General features: G+C 41.1%; 1 protein-coding gene and 1 pseudogene across 1 annotated transcript in view; one reads left to right on the plus strand and one right to left on the minus strand.

The window, feature by feature from the left end:
• The window catches only part of LOC121339793, a 31,580-nt pseudogene extending 24,946 nt beyond the window's left edge, over positions 1–6,634 (minus strand).
• Positions 6,566–21,890, plus strand: part of ARHGAP24 (Rho GTPase activating protein 24) — a 184,417-nt gene continuing 169,092 nt past the window's right edge. The window contains exon 1 of the mRNA XM_041412122.1: positions 6,566–6,877. The gene's annotated coding sequence lies outside the window, so the exon portion shown is untranslated. The remainder of the gene's footprint in view (positions 6,878–21,890) is intronic.

Below are 21,890 nucleotides of genomic sequence, written 5' to 3' on the forward strand. Positions count from 1 at the left end.
TGGAGCTTGTCACTTCAGAGCTTAAGTCCAAGAGGCTGGGACTGACCTCTGGGAATCTGTGCTGGCATTAAACATGGGTTTTGTTAGATCCCCCTTCTCACATGCCACCAGGGTAAAATATAATGCAATGGTTGTATTGGTTCTCTCAACTAAAAAAATACAGACATTTCCTAGTGCAAATTGTTTGAGACACTGACTTCCTACCCCTCTGTGCTCATTCTTTACCAATCTAATGTAGCTGTGACTGACTCAGAGGGTGATGTCTGGCTGCAGCTGTCGGCAGAAGTAATTGCTGTGATAGATATGGGCTTGAGCGTTTTTCAACGGACACAAATTGTGCCTTCTGCAATAACTGTACCTGTACATTTTACACAGGCTTTTTGTTACAAGAAAGCATAGGAATGAGAACATGGTTGCCTGAGGAGGATATGCTCTGTGGTGTTCTCATATTTCTCCTCAGAGATCAGCCTTGACAGGTGAATGAGTGTCCCCTGCACTGGGCGTGCAGACAGCTTGTTAGAAATCATGGGAATTGCAAAGCACAGACACAGTGGCACATAATTTCGTTGTTTAGGGTTTTCTGAATTCTTTACCTGCTGCCTTAACTGTTAAATTAATCACATTTGATGCAGTCATCCCTGTGTGTTATTCCAGGTTCACTGTGGGCTGCTGTTTTTCCCTTGTAAATGTACTGCTGCTTTATGGAGTGGCTGTTTCTGTTTTTCCATCCAGCCTATTGAGAGGCCACGTAAACTGGAGCTCCTGTTTACTGATGATGAGGAACATGCACTTCTCAGTGACTTGAGAAGATTGCTTGGCTAATGGTAAATTCCTCTGAGATCTGAGGGCTTGTTTCTTTTTTCCCCTACTGCTTACTTTCTACTGCTTTTTTCCTACTAGTTTTCTGCCGTGGCTGCTGCTATGTTGCTTATGAGAGCGAAGTTGCTCAGAGTCTGCATTTTTGAGTAGAAGGTGAGACTATGCATTTGAACATCAGATAGCAGGAACATAACCCTAATTTAAGTTCTACTTACATTCTTGTGTATATATATTTTAAGTGCATCACCAAAAATTAACCCTGACACTCAGTATTTTTGGGTTTGCTAATTTCATCTTGGCTGCTCCAGCTGCTAAATAGACAGCTGAGGAGTTTTCTGTATCATAGAATGTAAGTGTAGTTATTCATTTTTAAGGGAAAGAAATCTTGTTCTGCAATGTCAGTGTTCCCAAGAGGTACAGGCAAACCCCCCTTTATTTCCATATGAATTTCAGCTTCTAGGAAGATCCCATTATTTGGGTTTTTTAAACTTACTTTAAAAAAACCTCAGCATTATTTTTGCATGGCACCAATTACTCTGCCTATTGTTAAATTTGGAAGAAAACACACATTATATTTGTATATTTGTGGGTTTTACTCTCTGTATAGAAAGGACCTGAAGTAAAACTTTCAGTTCTAAACTGTCCTGTGCAAACATGATCCAGAATTTGCTGCTTTGAGCTGTGTCCTGTAATAGTAAATCAAGATTTACTAATAGAATGACTACATTAGGAAGGTTTTTTAAATTTTTATTTCTTCCTACAAGGGATGGCAGCAGGTAAGGATATATTTGCTTGTGTTCTGTGCTTCTGACCAAAGACACAAGGTCAGTTACCATCTGCCTGTCCTGTGAGTCAAAATGAAATTTGTTTTATAGCTGGGAAAGAATAGTGTGTTTATACTTGTAAGGGCTAATTCCAAAGTAATCTTGGAGAAAAAACTGGAAGATGTTTAGGAAATCAAAGCCAAGTGGTGTAATCTAATCTGAGATCCTGGCAACAGCCTTGTGAAAGAGTCAAGTCTTGTAGTGAGTGAGTGCTTTAACAAAAACATTAGTTTAAAGCCTTGTGTTGATGTTCCTGATCTTGGTTGTCTTGTTGCTACATTTCTGTATCCTTTTGCCATGGTTTATCATAATTTTATCTACTAAAGCTCTATTCTGTGCCTTCTAATGCTTTCTCAGTTCTAAGGAAATAGTATAATTTGAAGCACATATTACATGGGTGACTGTCTTTTCCTCAGCCAGGACACAGGGGAATCAGCTTCCTTCTGTGTGTCCAGAATAACCTTGCTTTGTTTTTCATAATAATTTTAGTACAACTCTAGACTCAACAATCTGAACTTGAAGGAAGCAGACCAGATAAAATTGTTTGGACTCTTATAAGAGGAGGAAAAATTCTCTGCTGAATACTGACTTCCAACCTAAACATGAGGTTACTCTGAGCACTTGCTCGAAAAGAGAGATGAGTGATGAAAGGCCTTTTTTTTTTTTTTTTTTTTTTTTTTTAAAAAAGAGTATTATCACAATTTCTTGGGATTTGATGTATGACACACACATCTTAAGAGTTCTACATTAGTCCCAGTTATTCAAACTGGAAAACAGAACATGTAGCTAGGAATTATGATATTGAGTGCAACTATTGTTGTATGTGAGGTTCAGTTGCCAAGCACAGGGATGGAGCAAGTTATATGGCAGGGCAAGCAGAAAAATCTACAGTCTGGTAAGGAATAGTTTGCTGCAGCTGGGGGAAGTGGATATGTAAATGGCAGGATGTCCATGGGTTATTTGAGATAAAATGATTCTCAGCTGGACAGGTAGGTTTTTGATAGATTTGAAGACCCAGAAATTATTCAAACATTCCTGATTACTTTGATGAGTAGAAGTTTCCTGTATGTGGAAGGAAGAACTTAACACTTTTCAAACCATTTTCAACGTGTAAGGTTTTGGTCCTGTCTCTGAGGACTTGCATGTCTGTGCTTTATGACTGTCAGTGTAAGCAGCTTTACTCATTTGTGAAACACCTTGCAGAATCTGTCCCTAGGGAAACAGTAAAGATTTAAGCCACCATTCTGGGTGCTGTCTCTTAATTCTCAGTGTGGCTTGTCCCTTTCTTGCTGAGGACTAAAGATAGAAGAGTATATTTATAGAGTGAGCTATAGTTGTGTTTTCTACCTTGTGGCCTTAAATTTTGATGACACTTGCTGTTTGAAATTCCAGTTCTTTCCGTATTGTCAGCTGTACCATTGGATAAACAAAGGAAATAGTGGTAAGCCAGTACTCAAAAATATCCAACAAAAGTTAAAACACTAGTGTTAAAAAAAATACTGCCTCTTCCAAAATAATCCAGGCACTGGGGAAATATGACAGAGTTTGTGTCTGAGTTAATAAGGTGAATTGATTTCCATGAAAATGAGAATAGGAAACAATTGTCCAGCTTGTTCTATTGAAGAACATAACCAATGAGAATAGGATGAGAAGATGTTTCCTGAAATGTAAAGTGAATTTAGTACAGTCTTCTCTGTTGGTATTAGACAACAGAATCTGCAGGGGCAGCAGATGCTTTCTGGGTTTAGTTACATTGAAAAAAAAAAGTGGTGGTTTTCTTAGACTTTTGCCCGCTTTGCTCACCAGACTGCACAGATGTCTGCAGAGAAATTGTGTTCCAAAGAGTATGTATGTGTATGTTTATATGGATACTTGTCTTAGGAACATGCTTGCCCAGAGCAGAGGAATTACCTTTGGAACTGCTTGCACTTGGCCAAGGGTATTCCATTCCCGAGCAGGGCCAAACTGTCTGTGACAAATGCAGATTTTCTCCTTCCTGTTTGATTGGTAAAGTGTTTCTAGTTTTTGTCATTAAATGTTCTGGAAAAAAACCCAATGTGTTGTTCTTCCAGAGGCAAAGATTCAAAATCTTAGCTCCCTGCCATGCAAAGGTCAAGCCTCTGAAGTGTCTCAGTCTTAGGTTTGGTATCTAAGGAGTTATATCAAAGCAGTTCTGACATGAGCTGGTACCTACTGGCACCCAAACAGGCTTTTCTTTGCCTTAAATTGTGCATTGTATAGAGTTGGATAAGCTGTTTCCAGTTATAGGCCTGCTCCTACTGTTTTTTTCCTGACATAGCTAATGAACGACTGGATATTGATGATGCACATGTAAGAAAGACAGCTCAGGCTGAATTATTTCAATGCCCATAAAACTGCAAATATGAACTGATGTATGCTCTAAACCTCAACTTTAGAAGGGTACCAGCTAGCAAACCATAAACAGAGAGAAAGAACAGGAACAAGTGAGGACCCATAAGGCAAGTAAGGAAGGAGAGTTGATTACAAAGAGTCTCCTCATTGTTATTGTTTGTTATTTTGTATTGATAGCCAACGTGCAGTTGTTCAAGGACGTGAGTGGCTCTGCAGCTCAGCTTTTGAAAGCACCTGCATTGAGGGCACAAGGCCGTGAGCTGCCTGCAGGAGCAGGTCTGGCCCAGGACCAGGGGGTTTACTCACTGTTTACCCAGTGCTGCAGCCAGCAGTTCCAGTTTGCCCTGCAGCTTGCTTCCTGTGTGTCCCTGTGCTTAGGAAGTGCATTGTACCACTCTCCTTTCTCTTCGGTAGCTGGAAATTTCCCTGGGGTTACTTCTCTCTTAAGAGAACAGCACAGTAACAGAACAGTAATTTCCTATAATTTAAACAAGAGGTCTTGTGTCTTAATACGGCCGTTGTTCAGATAAAGGCAGAGCTGCAAAGATAAAACTTACAGAAGTGCCTGGGTTAAATGTTTGTATAATGTTGATAAAAGTGATGCATAAAGTAAGGCTGCCATGCATACAGGCCCCTCATCAGAGCAGCCATGGTCCTTTATGGTAGAAGCCTTTCCAGCCCACTAAAAAATGTTTTTTCTAGTGTGTCATTCTGGCTGTTCTCCCTCTGAGCCTGAATTTGGCAGCCAAGCAAACTGAAGGCCAGCATAGGTATCGTGCTGTTCATGTGTTAAATTCTGTCCTCCTCACCATCTAAAGTTTGTGCACGTTTATTTTCCCTTCCTGAGCAGCCATGTATGATACACCCTGTTTATTCTTGAAAAATTACATTGGCAGAGAGTCAGCAAGACTCAGTAGTTTCTTCAAACTGCTATGGCTCCTGGGAGCAGCTGAATTTTGGTGGGGTGCAGCATGCTCTTCCAGATGCTGAGAACCTCTGCTAGCCAAATCTCTCCATTTGGCAGGGAGATCACAGCAATGAGCTTACTCTGCCTCCTCCTTTCTTTGTCTCTGTGGATTTCTTTTCCAGAGCCAGGAGCAGGGACCAGCCCTCATGCTTAATGGCTTGCTTAGTCCTCTTTTCTGGCTGGTTATCTCGCAAAAAGCTGGGAAGCTGAGGAAAGTGTCTTGGGTATTCCCCTTCGTAAATGTAGTGATACTGACTGCTGCAGGCCCAGCTCTTCCTGTAGCATTAGTGACAAGCAGAGTTCAGAGGTTTGATTTAGGATGGATAACCACGTACCTGAATTATTTTGTTTCTGTTAAAAGTAGAAGCTTCTCCAGTCCAGTGGTATCCCATTTATCACTGCTGCAAGCAGTCACCTGCTACACTACATGTCACCTGCTACACTACGTAAATATTCTTCAGACCTCATTTATTGAAAAACCTGATGAATCTGAAGAATAAATCAGAAAACTGATTGCTTTTAAAAGGTTGTACCTATTCTTGTGATACTAAGGATTTTTTAGTGCTTTCACATTGGGTGGAGCTGGAACCAGCAAACAGAATTGTGAGAAATGGGTCATTGGAGGGAAGTCAGTGGGAGTGCGTCTACATTTGTCCAAGCTGCACTCATCAGATACGGAGATTCTCATACTAAACTTTTTTTCTAGCTTCTACAGATCTTCCAGCTCCAGTCATCAGAGGAACACCATGTACCTGGTACGTGTAGCTCAAAATTGCAAGATTTTGCTCTTAGTGCGTACCGTCGACCGAACCCCTGAGCTTCAAAATGCGATGCTGTGCCATCTTCAACTATCATTATTAGCAACCTTTTTCTTACGATCTCATGGTGGTATCGTACTTTAGAAACTGCTTTTTGTCTCGTGATGGGGATCTGAAAGAAGAGACCAGGAAACACAGCATCTAGGGTGTTCCGAGAGTGGCTGTTTCTGTGGTGTGGTGGAAGGGAGGACGGAGGTTCCATGTCATTCACTGCCCTCAGTACGGAGAAAAGCAGAGTGCAGCCCCATGATTCCTGAGTCACCGGGAGAAGGCATCACTCCTGCTATCCAGGGAGCGGACAGCAACTCCCGAAACCCCATCAGAGCTGCGGTTTCCATCCTAATCCCCCGATTTCTGCTGTGCGCTTGAGTCAGAGCTGGGTATTTGTACCCTCGTTGTGCAGGCCCACGGATGGGTAAAATCCCGAGTCCTTCTTAAGAGAGCTAAGCCGTGCTTAGTTGCAGAGGTGCTGTTGGAAGTGGATGACTCGGGGCCGCTCGGACTGTGTTCACTCGACTAAAGCTGCACCACAGGCACAAAGGAGAAAGGAGAGGGGGCGGCAAAACTCTGCGCAGGATCTCGGGCTGTCCGTGCGTCCCCTTGGAGCGTGGCAGGGTTAGGGGGACAGCAGGGAGCCCGGACGGCTCCCGGCGGGTGTCCCGGCGCTGGCATTCCCAGAGCGTCTGGGAAGGCGGGCGCGTTCCTCCAGCAGCGCAGCCGGCGGCGCGCCCCGCGGCTGCCAGCTGCCCGTGAAACCCGAAACGCGGGGGCTGGCCCTGCGGGGCCGCCCTGGCCCCTCGGCCGTCGCACACAGCACATCGCACATTATCCATCACCCTCACACGCCGCCGCGGGCTACCCCCGGCGCGGCTCCCGGGGCACCGCGGCAGCCCCCGTGGGATGGTGCTGGTGCTGGCAGCCCCGCCTGCGCACAGGTCGCCTGAGCGGCTGAGGGAGGGGGCAGGAGAAGAAACTTGTGAGCGCAGCCGGGCTGAAATCAGCCGGTGCCGAGCGTGCCCCGAGCCGCCGCCGCGTGTATGGGGGAGCGGGGCGGCCCTGCGTGAGGGCAGCGCCGGGTGAGTACCGCCGGGAGCGCGGGGCAGAGCCGGGCTCTGCGCCGGAGCGGGCACTGCTGCCGGCCGGGCCGCCGCGCAGCAGCCGAGTGTGTGTGAGCCTGCTGTTCTTGTCTGCTCTCCGTGCGTGTAGGCATCTCTCCGTGCTCTTCTTACCAGTGCTGAGTGCTTCCTAGCAGGGTCCGGTTTTGTTGCCTTCAGGGGTACAGGCTTTGTGTGGGTTATCTGACTACTTGTTGACTTGAATATAAATCAAACCCTTTTGTGCTTTCTGCAGTTTTGCGTTTGTAATGGTTGTGTTAAAACCCTTCTCCTTCTACGTAAGTATTTGTTGAAGGATTTGATGGATAAGGTCCTCATTAGGACAGACTCTGAAATGAAGACTTTGCCTAACTCCTTTGTGATTACAGTATTCCATGGATTTTTAGAGCCACTGAGCAGATTTGTTTTTAACAGAAGGGAGTAGTTGTCTTGTCTTTTTCCTTCTCTGAGAAGGAAATTGAAGGTGATATTTGTCTCTATCTTCCTTTACAGTAATATGCATGGATGTTGTCAGTTTGGGAGTTTTCTCCTTCCAACAGGGTGGAGAGTATGAAATAATTATTGTTTGATGTTAGAAAAACTTTTGCAACAGATGACTGGAAGTAAACAGTGGGATTTTTATTAGATGGGTACCTTTGTCCTGTATAGGCAGAAATAAGAAGACAAATGTCCTGTGTAGCACAGTGACTTCATAGCACTGAAGTCACTAATCTAATTTATCTAATGTTAAGCTGAATTCTGTTTGTCCAGTAGCATGGTTGCTAAGAGAGGATGATGATAACTCTTAGATCAGCAGGTATTTGATGCTGTTAAGTTCTTCTGTTGCACAGTAGTTCTGTACCTGGGAGGTGACAGTAACTTCTGTACATTCAGGATTCCTTCTGAATAAGAATTATGGGAGTGGAACTGAGCAGTACGAGGAACAAAATATCTTGTCCTAGCTAAAAATCATTTAAGTGGAATCTCATAGTCACAGAAAACATGGAGAGTTACAGGCAGAGGTGCAGAGAGAAGGAAGGATTGAGAGTCAAGTGCCTGTTTCCAGTCCCAGGAAATTTTCATGTCATGGCAGGTTTTGTTATTGCAAAAGGCATCTTCTAGTGCGTGATAGAGTGACTTAATGTTAAAAATAAATGTGCTTAAAGCTGGTTTCCTTGTGCATGGTGTCTGAAGTTATTAGACTGTCTCTTCTTTCATTGTTGTCCTGTCTCTCAGATGCATTTTTCTTCTCCAGTTCTTGACTTTCAGTCTTTGATGAAACTAGCTAGGTTTAGTTTGGAATAAATGGGGTGCCCATCCCAAAAATACCAAATCAAACAAAAAAACCAACAACAACAAAAAACACCCAAAAACAAAAACAAGAAAAAAAAACCAAAAAACCCCCAAAACAAACAAACAACAACAACAAAAAAAAAACCCCAAAAACAACCCAGCAAACAACATGGTAATTCAGTAAAAAATATAAGGCCGTGTAGAAAATTCAACTGAAAACATGATTTTGCGTGGAAGGCATGACTTCTTTTGCATTGTAGGGCGATGTGCTGCTGGGGTCAGGTGAGAGGGAGGCTGTGGGTTGTTCCTTTGATGTGTGCCTCTCCTGGGTTTGCAGACTGGTTCATAAAGATCACTTCTATTAGTGGTTCTGTAGCTAGGTTCATTATTCTGAAGATGGAGTTTAGAAAGACAAAAATCAGGATCCCTTTAAGAAATGGACCAGGTAATAGTGTGAAGTGCTGATAAGGTCACATCTTCTGAAGCAGCCAGAATTGAAACCCTCTGTGACCTCCATGTGCAGCTGTAGCACACAATCATGTCTAGCTGCTTGATTCAAAATTTTGGTGTTTTTTTTTAAGCATACCAGGCCGAAGAAGAAAAAAGGAGTTGAAATTCATGGCGGGTAGTTTGAAGTGATTTGCATCTGCCAACTTTCATCTGTCTTCTGTGTAGACTTTTTTTTGTGTTTATTGTGATCTGATGGCCTTTGGAAGTATGTTTCATTCCTGGAGCTAATAAGTGGCTTTCTCTATATTGGACAGAGGGAATGCTTGATACAATTTTTATTTTAAAATAATCTCCTGGAACAGAGTGTTATCTTTCATCATATTGGGATGGCATTTGTGTTGTACACTATTCTGAGGGTGAGTGCATGTTAGCTTTCAGCCAGGAAGAAAAACAAAAGGTTGTCTTCTCTTGGTGTTGTAAACCAAGAGAAACATTTCAGGAGTGTATCTGGTACAGTTCCAAGTCTGGAACTTCGCGTTCTGTTATGTCCAAGACTCCAGGTAAGGTGAGTGCCTGATAATGTTGGATGGTAAGGAAACACAGAGCTTTTAATGATATTTGCTACTCTGCTGCCAGTTTTGGGAGAAACTTAAAAAGGCAGTAGAGGCCAAATTTCCAGCTTAGATTGTCTTCCTTCATGTAAGACTGTAGAAAAGTGTGAGTGATAGGATTTAGTATGTTAGTTTCTATTGCTGTGCTAAAGAAAGGATTTCAAGTTAGCATTGCTTTTTATAGTTGTTGCCTGCATTTATTTAGAAAAATCTTTATTAGGTTGTAGTTTTTTTTAATTGAAAGCACTCAAAAATACATGAAAATACCAGGCATGTCAAAGATGGATGTACTTCAGCTTCAGCAGCATAGCAACTTCTTGTATGTTTCCTGACTCTTTTCTTCTGCTTCACCATTTTGCTAGTTACATTTGGGTGATGAAAGTGGATATGGTAAGCACCGGAGTGAAGATGTAAGTTGATTTTGTATTTAATTGATTATGGATCCAGAATAAACCGTAATAGGCCTTGATTAGCTTCCATTATAAGCTAGATCATTTAGTTGTGAAGAATACCTTGTTTTGCCAGCACAGTCTTTTGGTAGACTCTCCAGTATATTCATTTGGTGTAATTATCATCAGTCAGCTTCACTTTGTGTTTTTGACCACCAGCTTCTTTAGCTCTGGTTCTTATTAGCTCTTTGTATGTTTAATAGCCTTCGCTGTCCAAATTTCTACTTTCTCTAGAGAGAGAGAATACTATGTTTAATACTATTTTATTCTTTACCTTCTCTTTTTAAAAGTGAAATATACAGTTTCTTAATTTCTTAATTTTCTTTTCCCTTTCTCTATTCCAACATTTTTAAAAATGGTTTCCAGAGAAGATGCTCTTGGGTACTGTCAGTTCTTCCCAACTTGAGCACCTGCTGAACAAGGAGACACAGACTGGTGCACAGACAGACAGACTGTCAGTGGCCTTTCCTCTTTGTAATTAACAGCTTCTTTGGTATTTGTCACCTGCACAACTTTGCACTCATGATTTTTTTTTTTTCCTTCATTTTTCTTCCGAGTCATTGGTTACACTGCAAAACAAGATAATTGCTTGGAGACTCGAAGCCACCTGCGGTGTGGTGCTTTTTTTGTTTACGGTCATGGTCTTTGACTTGTCTGTTAAATGTTTGAATTAATTTTGTCTGCTTGGCTCAGCTCTAGTTTCATTGGGCTTTCTAATGAAAATGTCATGCACCATCAAGCCAGGGGTCTTGCAGGAACACACCAGCTCATTGCTTTTAACTTTAACAAACTTCTCTTGTTTACTGGTGTACTTGTTAGTTTGGAGGTGCTCTCATGCTCCATTGCTCAGTGAGACAAACCTCAGCACATGTTGAATTCCTTGGCCAAGTGTATAGTTTCTTGTCATGAAATACCTTTCATTTCCTATACTGATTTTGTGATTAGTAGCTTCTTAGCAAAGACATTTTTCATGTGTGTTATTTCCAAGTAGTTGTTGGTGTGTTCCCATGGATCTTTTCCCACATTTACCTTTGCTTTTAGAACAGCAATTTGTTAATTAACAAAAGAAAACAGAACTTAAAATTTCAAGTGGACTGGTATTCTTGGCCTGTCAAATTGAACAATCATGATGTGTTAGTAAAACCCAGCAATTTGCCTCCTTGCAAAACAGGGAAATGGCTCAAAATAAGGAAATAGACAACACATTTTGGCCCAGACCGCACTAATCAAAAATAAAGGCATGTTTTGTTCTCCCAATTAGTGATATCTAGAGGGATCTTACTGCTTTCCAGGTGAAGGCAGAATGCTCCAGGCAGAGAAAGTACCCTTCCAGTTAATCCTTGCTTGGTTGACTCGACCTCAGCTCTGGCAACAGCACCCTGGATTTTCCATAAGCTGTCTTTCTATAGCTGTATCTTCGACCTCCCCCAGCTACCACATGCTGTGCTGTGAGAAGAAAAATGGAAGGAGGATAGAGGTGACATCAGGGGAGGAAGGTTCTAGTAATTGACAGCTGAAGCTGGAAGAGGTCTTAAAAAGAATGAAAAGAATGGTCAAGGACAGCACAGCTTCTGTGAAAAAACAGTGCAGCAGGAAGAAACTTTTCCGCCTGGAGATGACCGAGAAAACTTCACTAACAAGTGGCAAGGTAACTTCACTAACAAGGGTAAACAGACTACTTCTTCCTCACTTCTTTTTTAGCAGACAAGTCCCAGGGTGAGAAAACTTCACTAACAAGTGGCAAGAAAAGGGTAAACAGACTACTTCTTCCTCACTTCTTTTTTAGCAGACAAGTCCCAGGGTGTCCAGGCGTGAGGGTGGCAGGCTCAAAACAAATGAAAGGCGGTAATACTGTGCACAAGATGTAAGTAAGGTGTAATTTAGGGGTTAGTAAAAGGAAAACCCAGTTTTAAGGGGTAGCTAGCCCAAAGTATTGCTTCTTGGTTGTCTTAGCTGTCCTGTTTGCTTGAGGTTTTACTTCAGTCACAGTTGGAGATGGGATGCTGGGCTGGATGGGCTTTTTCTGTCCCCCTGTAACCATCCGTCAGTTCAGTTCTGACCCTCTGTTTTAGTATTACTTACATGCGGGGAAAAAAGATCTGATACTCTGTTTGTGGCTTGACAAAAAGGAGCTGAATGACCACAGGAGATCATGAAGGGCTGCTTTCTTCAGCTAGAAATGTGCGGATACAAGGAAGGATAAGAGGTGCTGGTGCAAAACAAGTTGATCTTTAAAAATTAAAAGCAAAAAGATTCATCACCATTTTGTTTCCACGCAGTGCTGTGGGAATGTGTAGTCATGGTCTACAGGATGAGACTTTAGAGAATGAATAACAATGGATCATATAAATTCAAGTGGAGCAGAGACCCCCTGAAGCCTGCTGGAGCTCAGTGAAATAAGGCTTTCCCTGTGTACCCAGCTTGACAGCTGACTGTGTAGATGTGGAAGATGAAGAAGCTCAAGTGCTGCCGTGCTGCAGCAATCCCAGTGTGCTAAAGGACTGTTTAGCAAATGGGAGAGTGCTACAGTCAAGGGTGACTTAAAGTATGCTTAAGGCCCCTCTTGAGTTTCTTGAGAAAGAAAAATGATGCAGAGGCTACAGGCAATTAACTTTGCTTCTCATTCTTCAAATCCTGCTCTGTGGATTAGCTGGGTGAGGTGACTTCCCTCCGTGGCCATTTCAGTTGATAATTCTTTCAGTATTTTGGAGGGGGGGAAAAGTTTCAGTAATTCCTAAACAAACTGTTCATTGTACAGTAGCTTCAAGATCTTGTTGCTGTGTGTATTTAGTGATTTCAATTTAATTGCTTATTACGGTAATGGAGTTTTAATCGTATTTGCCTTACCTACTTAGTCATGGACTGAGAAATAAGAATTGTGCAGTTATCAATATATAGCACAGAACATGATAAAACTCATTTTTAATCCTTCCTGTTGGAGCATAACAGATTGCTGCAGTTCAAAGACAAGTATATGAACACAGACATGTATCTAGGAGATGAAGAAAGACTTCTGGAAATCTTGTTTATTTAGTGACATCATTGCCTTTATTTCAGACTGTTGCCTTGGAAAGTGTTCTGAGTAATTTGGGGTCTTAGTGTTAAAGGTGAGAAAAAGATGAAGGGAAAAGCTGTGTTGTACCTTTGCTTATAATTGTCAATTAGCTACTGTGGAATTTTGATTGTCCAGAAGTTGGAGCAAGCAGCCTACTTGCTGTGTAAGTTTTTTTGTTGTGGAGCCTCTAGACAATTCTTTCAAGAGTTTGGGTTTCTGGTTGTTTTTCTGTGTGTATTTGTATGTCTGTGGTGGGCTGGTGTTGAGCTCTTGCCTCTTATCCGTGATTGAGATCAAAATTGTGTGTCACATGCATGGATAGTCACTGTGATTATCCACTACTAAGTGTTGCAACACACAAACCCAAAAATCCTGGATGCTAGAAAGAAATAATTCCTCTGGCAGTTGCAATATTTGTGCAGCTGTTCCCACAGATGTTTCTTCTTTTTCTTCTTTCTTGTTTTTCTTTGGGTTTGTTTCCTAAGTAAGCAAACCGAGGCAGAATGTTAAGGGGTCTGCCTGGAGAAGGAGAGAGAAAATGCAATACCTCTTAGTTTGGACATAATTATTTACGTTCATTCAAAATGACTGTGAATTCTTACTTTGTTTGCCAATTCTAAAGCCTACTTAGGCTCTGCACAGCTGAATGAAGTATCCTAAAATGGGAGCTTTGCAAATAGTCTTTGAGAGTAAGAATCTGCTTCGGGTAATTTGGGATCTTAAAACATTGCTGGAACCCAAATGGACCCAACTTCAATGTCTATTTTGTTCATTTTAGCAAATAGGAAACGTACTGGTCAGAAAATATGTTCTGACAGAGCTCTGCCCTGTGGTTAGAAGTGAAATTTTGGAATGAAAACATCCCCACTCCCCCAGTCAATAACTGATTGGAAGATTGAGGAGTAACTGTTCATATGGAAGATGCGTTTGCTCACTGCTCTGAAAAAAGCAAATATCGTTCTGATCTATGACAAGGGGGAGTCTTGAAGGTGCTATTTTAAGTGCAGCTCAGGTAAAAATTTTTTAGAAGTCAATAAATTAATTGAAATGTAAAACATCATTAACATTTGATGCATGTTGGTGTTTTGCCGTCATGAACGGGTTTCACCTTCTCCTCCTAGGAGAATACCGGGCTCAAACTGGAATCAGTTAACCACATCCCCCAGAAATGTTTAATAAATTATATTTAGGAAAATACATATTTGTATAAATAGAAATCTATGTCTTGATGCCAGCATCTTTCTTAGGTGGGGTTTTTTTCTCGAGGTTCACAACTGAGTAAACAGGAAGAAGCTCTAAGAAGGCACATGTTGTAAGTAGTGTTTTTGAGTAATGAAAACCTATGAAAAACAATAAATATCTGTCTGTAAGCGTATGAGACTTGGTGCTTTTGGGCTGTTTAGTTTTCCAGGTAAGCTGGTATGTGCGTGATGGCTGCTGCCTAGACTTCACCAGCTATGCTTGAGTCCTCTTTCTTCAGAGAAGTTCGGACCTGGCTTTGTGTATTCTGTGAAAATGAGAAAGCAGCCTTAGACTCTACATATAAATATGTCAGGTGTGTAAACATCAGGGAGAGAACAGAACTGTTTTGGGGGGAGAAGGACTAAATGGGTGTAGCCTGTCCATGAGTGTGCTGCAATGAAAGAAAAAAATTCTAACAGCGTGAGGAGTTCCTGGGAAGCCTTGTGACTGGTGAGGGGAAATACTGAAATAGCTGTTTTGATGATGTTTTTTCTGTCAGAGAGTAACTATGTTGCTGGCTTCCCTGGGGTTTTAGAAGTTGGGCTTAGTGAGTGGGGAGATCCTTTCCTGTCCTGCCTGTTTGTCATATGTGGAAAGCTGGGGAAAATAAGTCTAGTTCTGAACCATGGGAATATTTACAAGTATTGTATGATGTGCCAGGATAAAAATAAAACTGACATCAACGTAGGACCTTATTATTTTCACTGTGATGATTGTCCTGCAATGAGTCAACTATTAATTAGTTTAATAGAATCATAGAGCTATTTAGGTTGGAACAGACCTCCAATATAACTGAGTCCAATTTTTGAACACCATCCACTGTGCTGACTAAACCACAGCACTAAGTGCCACATCCAGTCACTACTTGAATGCTTTCAGGGATAGTGACTTCTTTCTTTCTTAACAGCTTCACTGCTTTTGAAGAATTTTCTAGGTTTTAGCACTGCTGTTACAATTACGGCCTCTTGGCATGGTGATTCAGCTCCCGAATTGGTCAGCTGGTATTACTGGTAGGATTTACCACACCAGGAAGGGGTTGTTGGCTCTGCCCTTTGCATTGGTCAGTGGCTCTTTGTATGGGAGTAGTTGGTTGCTTGAAATGCTGCCTTCTGCCAGGCGTGAGGGGACAGGAACACTTGTGGGCAGTGAGCAGGGACAGCTGTGATGATGATGATGATGCTGTGAGCTGGGGAGCTTGGAGCTTTCTCATGCACACTCTTCACGTCTCTTGCGTTCAGCTGGTCTCCTGTTTAGTGTATGCTGAATTCTTGCCTCTTGCTGTCAGGCTGGGCTCCCAGAGCACTCAGCTGACACCAGGAAAGCACTAAAGCAGCCAGTAGAGCATGCAGCACGTGGCGCATTCAGTGACAAGACTGTTTATCACGTAACGAGATTAAGCCTCTGTGCAGCACTGCTGTACAATGCATGTGCCTCTGACACCTTTCCTTGGCAACTGGGAAAGTGCAGAAGGCAAGTTGGGCATAGGCGTGATCCTCTGCCAGCACTGGAAATAAAATCCTAAATTCTCTCTGGCTCCCTTCAGATGTTTGTCATGTTTGATGGTGTTATTCCTGGGACACTGCTTTGGAGATGTTCATCTCCCAGCACCCACAGGAAGGCTCTGAAACGTGAGTTTTACCATTTCTTACTTTCGTAGGGACTGCTGAAAAAAATGGCAGATTAGCCAAAACAACATAATAGGTATTGTTAGTCCACATATGACTACACAGCGTTTTGTACATTATTTAGGCATCCAGTAAGTAGTGAAAAAATATTGTGCATTACCTGGTGGAAATATCCAGGAAAGGCAATAATTTCTAGTCTGGCAAGGGCAGGTCTGTGGTGCTGGGTAGTGCACCAAGCCTGCAGCCTTTTAGGAGGGGGAAGGAAGGGTTAATAGCTCAGAAGAGATATTTTGTAGGAAGCTATGCTGCTCAAAATGCACACCTGGGTCAAGCCTCTGGTGTCCCACGAGCTTAGACTGCTGTGGAAAACTAGCTCCGGTAACTGAGCTCGCCGTTGTGGCACGATGATGTACCGTGAAGGAGCTGAATACCCTCCTGTGCCTTGAAGCTGAGTGTCTTAGGCTGGAGGGATTGTACAGAAATAAGCCAAAACTTGGTGTCTGAGACCTGTGATACCACCCAGTTATGAACATAAGTTAATTCATACTTATTTTCTAATACCATAAAATATCCAACAGCTTTCCATACAACGTGACTCTTTGGAGGGTAAAATATGAGCTGCAAGATCACTGCTCTTCTTTTTCTACTTTCTCCTTGGAGAAAAAGTTTAGAATTTTTCTTCTGAGTCGTGGAGATGCCACATGTTGGACTGTGTGTGTCACGAGTTTCCTCCGTGTCAGGTACCTGAAAAAGAGAGTAATGTGTGTGCAGTGTCGTGTTCTGTGCTGACTCATATGGTTCATTCTTCTCTAGCTGAGGATCTGAGGTCCACGGTGAGAGGTGGTTTGCAAGTATTTTATGCAAAACTCTTGTACTCAGAAAATTCACGTGATGCTTCTTGTTAAATCTACGTCTTTCTCTCATGGAACACTTTTTACTGTGTTACTGCGCTTTGTTAGGTATTAGGGAATTTCCTAGAAACATGAAAATCAAATAGCAGATTTGCATGGAGAGATTGCTGACAGTTTATCTTGAGTGTTGTCCATGGCATAACAGTGCAGCAGTCTTGGATGCCTACTTGTAAAATACTTAGTGTGGAGCTGGTGGTAGGAAGGTCCTCTGTAAGTTCATGTGAAGTTAGTATCTTTGTTTAAAAAAGAGGATGAGAACTTGAGCTCAGAAGTAAGCTGTATGTGCTGTGGGAGGTCCAGAAGAAGTAGCTTTTAGCTTTTTTGGCATCTGATACATAGATTGCAAGCAATGAAGGATTGAAGCCTTATCACAAAACCAGAAAGATGATTTATTGGAAATGTCAAGAAATCAATCACAGAGCCCAACAGGCCAGTTAAACAAGCTTTTCAGTTTGGGTATGTTTAAAAGCAAGGAGGCTTGAATGGTTCTTGTTGATTAACTTGGATGCCTAGACAGATTGCTTGGAAACTGATAAGAGCAAATAGTTTGTTCTGAAACTCATTGAAAGTGGAACAAAAAGAAACTTGTTTTTTGGGTAGTCTGTCATTTGCAGATTTTTTTTTTTTTTTTTTTTTTAAGGCTAACAAGGTAGGAAAAAGTAAATTAGTGTGGAAACTGGGACATGATCCTGTAATTTTTCCCCCTTTAACAAGCCATTAAAATTTAACAGAGCTCTTTGGAGAATGTTTTTAAGCTGTAACTTGTCATATTTTTGGTGATGGTAGTGCTGAAACACCTCTACAGATGGTGTTCCATCTCTACAGAACAAATGGGTGTTTAGCTGAAAGCTTTTGTGAAAATATGTTAGTATTTACCAAGTTGTCATGAAAAGGTTACAGAATTCTAAGAGGATACTCATTTGCCATCCTGACAAAAGAGCACAGGATAAAATTGCTGATGGCTTGGAGTGGTCTGAGTGTTGTTTTTTTTGCTGGCACTGTTTAATTTACTGTATGACATAGTGTATACGTTTTAATAAAACTGTCAGTTTAATTGGTTTAAATTACCTTTGGAATAATAATAAAAAAAAAACTTTACTATTAAGTAGCATCTTTCATTAAGACCTTTTGGATTCCTTTGTAACATTAGAATGGTTGTTCATTTTTCATAATAAACGTGAATTTTGTGAATCATTAAATAAAGGATGGAAAAATTTCTCATAGTAGGTGTTCTAGAGATGGGGGAGTAATACCAAAGTACTTTCCCTTGAGGTGGAGAATGGGGAAGGAGGCCTTGGTTTTAAACATTTACACAATACAGGACTGAATAACCTTGATAAAGTGTTCTTGTTCAGGTAAAAAGTCCATGGGCAAGGTGGCAGGGATTTTTGTTGAATGTTTTGTGTATTTGTAGATGCATCAGAGGTGCTTCATCTCAGAGATGCTCAAAACAGTCCTAGATCTGTTGTTGCCAGTTCCTGTGCTAGTTGCATCTAGGCTTAAATTTGGTTTTATGAGTGAATTAAATCTTTTTTGTTTGACTTGGCACCATTTCATCAGCTAACAAATGACTTTCAGATGTTTGTGATTGATTCTTGTTGGCATATTATTATATTTTTAGCGTTATGTATTTTCTTATGCACAGTCTAAAAGTGCTTAATTTTCTACCAAGTTATCTTGTGTCGCGCATTGGTCTGCCATAGGCACTGCTAGTTTACTCTGGGAAAATGTTGTAAAATTACCTTGATTTGCAGAGAAATAAGTGAACGTGGCTGTCTGCAAAATGATGTGTAAGAATAGGGTTCTACAAAACTCTCTGCTGAAAATGAATTGTGGAGGAAAAAACATAGGAAAAATAAGACATTTCAAGTTGCCTCCTCAAGAAGTGTAGTTGTTGAACTGTTTTAAAAATTTTTATTCTGGTTGTCCATGCAGATGAAAAATTTAAATAGAATTATGTCATTTGCAGAAGTGAAGGTGGGCAGGAATCTCCTTGCTAGTAGAAAATTACTAATTCCATGTCTTTCCCAGCTTTTGTGCCATTTGACTTCACCTTACTCAAGCTGGGTTACTGCATTTGCTTCTTCTTAATTGTCATGCTCAGTGTCATTTAGTAGCATGAATGTGTGCTGTTAAACTTCCTAAGGCATTTGTGAAAAGGAAATAGTAAAGGTGGACTGTTTGCAAGTGTTCCCTTGAAAGAAAATAAATTCTCTACAGTCAGCAGACACTGTAATGTAGTATTATTGATCACAAACACGAAGCACAACCGAGCAAAACACTGTATTTTGTCTTGCTGTAGAGCTTGGGAAAACATGGCATGGTTCAGGGTGGTATTTTACAGAAATGCTTCATTAATTTGAGCATGTGGGATGGAGGAATGGAAAGTTAAATAAAGTGATTACAAATGATCTTAAGTGTTTTAGTGCCTTGAGAATTTTCTTAAATGTTATGGTGAGCTTGAAACTGCTGCTTTTCTTGGAGCCATGATGAAAATGGGTCCCTCATTGTTTCAATTAACCATCCATGGTTTTCTGTTCTCAGGATATGGTGAAAAGTTTTAAAAGCCACATAAATAGACTTAAGCATTAAAACAATTCATAACCATGTTATGAATGGTTCAGTCGCTTCTCAATTATTAATAATAAGATCTTCAGGATAATTTAAGCTTTTTCGCAGAGTTGTTTTGCAACTAGTGCTAGTTTTGTGGTGGTTTTTTTTTTTTCAGCTAAAATGGATGAACTGTGTATCAGGAAAGTTTTAGTTTGTTAAAGTACAAAAGACTCTCGTAAGCTGGTGTGATGGCTAAATACAATATACTGTAATAAGGGCAGATTTTTATAATTCTTGACTGGCCTGTTTGTGGGTGTGAAGGGCTGGCAAATGAAAAAAGTCTTCTGCAGATGACAGAGGACAAGCTTCCAAGAGCCTTTGTGTTTGTAACTACCTGAGAACTGGTTGTAATTGCAGACTCCATGTATGATGGACCAGAAGAAATAGTATTTCATTAGTGTGTGTGTTCAGTCAAGTGATATACTGGGCACAGGTTTAACACAGGAGAGGGCTCTGAGAATTTAATTAGCAGGTTTGGGATCTCTTTTCATGTATGGTGAAATTGTGGGCCTTTTCCACTGAGCACTTCCTATCCTCTCTCTGTAGCAGGATGTTTTGCAGTTTGGCACATTTGTTTTCAGACGGGTTCTTAAAAATTGCCAGAGACCTTATAAAACCCAGTGGCTGCTGTGCAGAAAACTGGGAACAGTTAGGTGTGGATATTTGTGTCTCCAGCACTTTTTTGGACTTGTTCAGCATGTTGACCTGCTGTAGAGTTTGGTGGCAGCAGCTCCACGATCCATGCTATTTTACCAATTTGTCTTGACACATCTTTCAAAAAAAACTATCGCCATTGGACTTGGTATTGATGTTGTTTATCTAAAGTGTTGCTGATGCTGTCTGGCATTCTGTTTGCATGAGGGATCTGGTTCATGACCAGAAGATCCATTTGCACTGGGCTTTTGATAGCTCAGATTATTTTTCCCTAAAGAAAGCTTCCATTTATATTGTGCTCAATATCTGAAACCAAATAAAGAGGCAGAAAAAGTATTGCTCAAAAAAAAAGGCAACACATACCAATAAAAGAAGAACCATGGGAGCAGAGTAAAATAGTCGGAGTATTGAGTCAGTAGTGAGTTGAAAATTGTGCAACACAGTTTTATGGTAATTCCACTTGTTTGTGACAATCTGCAGACTGAAAGAGGAAAACTTCCTGCAAATGAAGTCATGCAGTTCATGGAATACAAATTATTTTAATTTCTCACAGGTAAAAATGCTTATCATTACTGCTGTTTTGTCTATCACATATCCACAGGTTTGTTCATATGCTTGAATATTTTGGTTTAACCTGTGCAGGGTAGGTGATGTCATGATACAAAACAGTATAAAAATGGGATGATTTCTTTCCGTAGAGTGGAGTTAATTAGTGAGATGGTTGGTAGAATTTTTGCTGTCAGCTTTGGGTTTCTGGAATTGTCATCTGGATAACAACAATGTTTGAGTACTATTCAGGGTACCTTTGTATAGTACAAACTTGGATGCAGGTGTACAGCATGGATGAGCTGAATTTGTGTTGAATGTTATACATGAATTTCTGGCTCTGAACAAATTATTTGATTTCAGAGGAGTAGTCCTCACTGAACTCTTGGAGGCTTTTGCTGCGCAGCAGAAAGGTGGTGCTTGTTTTTGTTCTCTGAACAAGGGGCTATTTGCTCGCTCAGGCTTGTTGTGGGAGGGAAACTTTGGTTTCTCTTGCTGCCGGTGATACTACTGATGTACTTCTTGAGCCACTGATTTGTGTGCCTTAGTGAGCTGACATATGTCACCCCTCCTCTTAAAGTTGGTTTTGCTCCTTGCTGTTTGCACCCTTGCAACGTTTGTGGAATGTTTTGTGCACTTGGCCGTCAGGGTGTCAGTCCAACCAAATGCTCATCTCCGTTCCCCTGAATGCCTGCCAAGCTGGCTTTGTTGTTTCCAGTGGAGAAGAATGGAACTTGGTAAATAAGATGTTGATGTGTTGATATGGCATATTATTTTCCACATTGAATTGGAAAGCAAGTTTGTAAATAGCTTGTTATATATTACCACTCTTAGGGAACTTAGTGCAGAAAAAAGATCTGTATTTATGTTGTATTCATTCCAGGCTGTTTTTATCAGAGAAGGTAAATAGTATTTTTCAAATGTGAATCTTGCAAGAAATAGGTCAGAGTTGCGGTGTCTTCTCTGTTTATTCTGTCCTTCAAATGTGATTTTTACAGTTCTCATGAGGATCAGATTGTATTATAAATCTTAAAGGCAAGCTGTCCAAGAGCAATCCCCTCACTGCCTTAGAATAGAAAGGGAAAATTCATATTTGTTGTGATAAAATCTTAGTTTTGCAAATTGTTTCATCACTTCCAAATTACCACTATCTGATCCTTCTTTTTTTTTATTCAAGGTTGCTAGTACAGCTTGTTATCATTTTGCTTTGCAGATTTGAACTTGAATGGGCTGCTTGAATGGTAGGTTCTTCTGGAAATCTGGACCATGAGGTGAATTATGCCCGGATGCCCCCAGGTCCCAGACTTGAGATGTCTTTTGGGAAACCCCAGTTTCCTTGGCAGTCTCTCAGGAAATGTCATGGTGCTGTGAGAGCTACTTATGTCCTTCCTTCCTTACAGGAAAAATAAAGTAAAATTCTCCAGTGAACCATAATAAAGATGATAAAACCAGCTTTGTTCTGGAAGGCTGTGTTGAAATCTTACAACTGTTTCTGAATTTAATTCCATTGTGCACTGTGCTGCTTATCAAGGGATTTTTTTCCAGC

The sequence above is a fragment of the Onychostruthus taczanowskii genome, unplaced genomic scaffold, assembly GCF_017590055.1.
Source record: "Onychostruthus taczanowskii isolate IOZ18803 unplaced genomic scaffold, ASM1759005v1 scaffold38, whole genome shotgun sequence".
NCBI lineage: Eukaryota > Metazoa > Chordata > Aves > Passeriformes > Passeridae > Onychostruthus > Onychostruthus taczanowskii.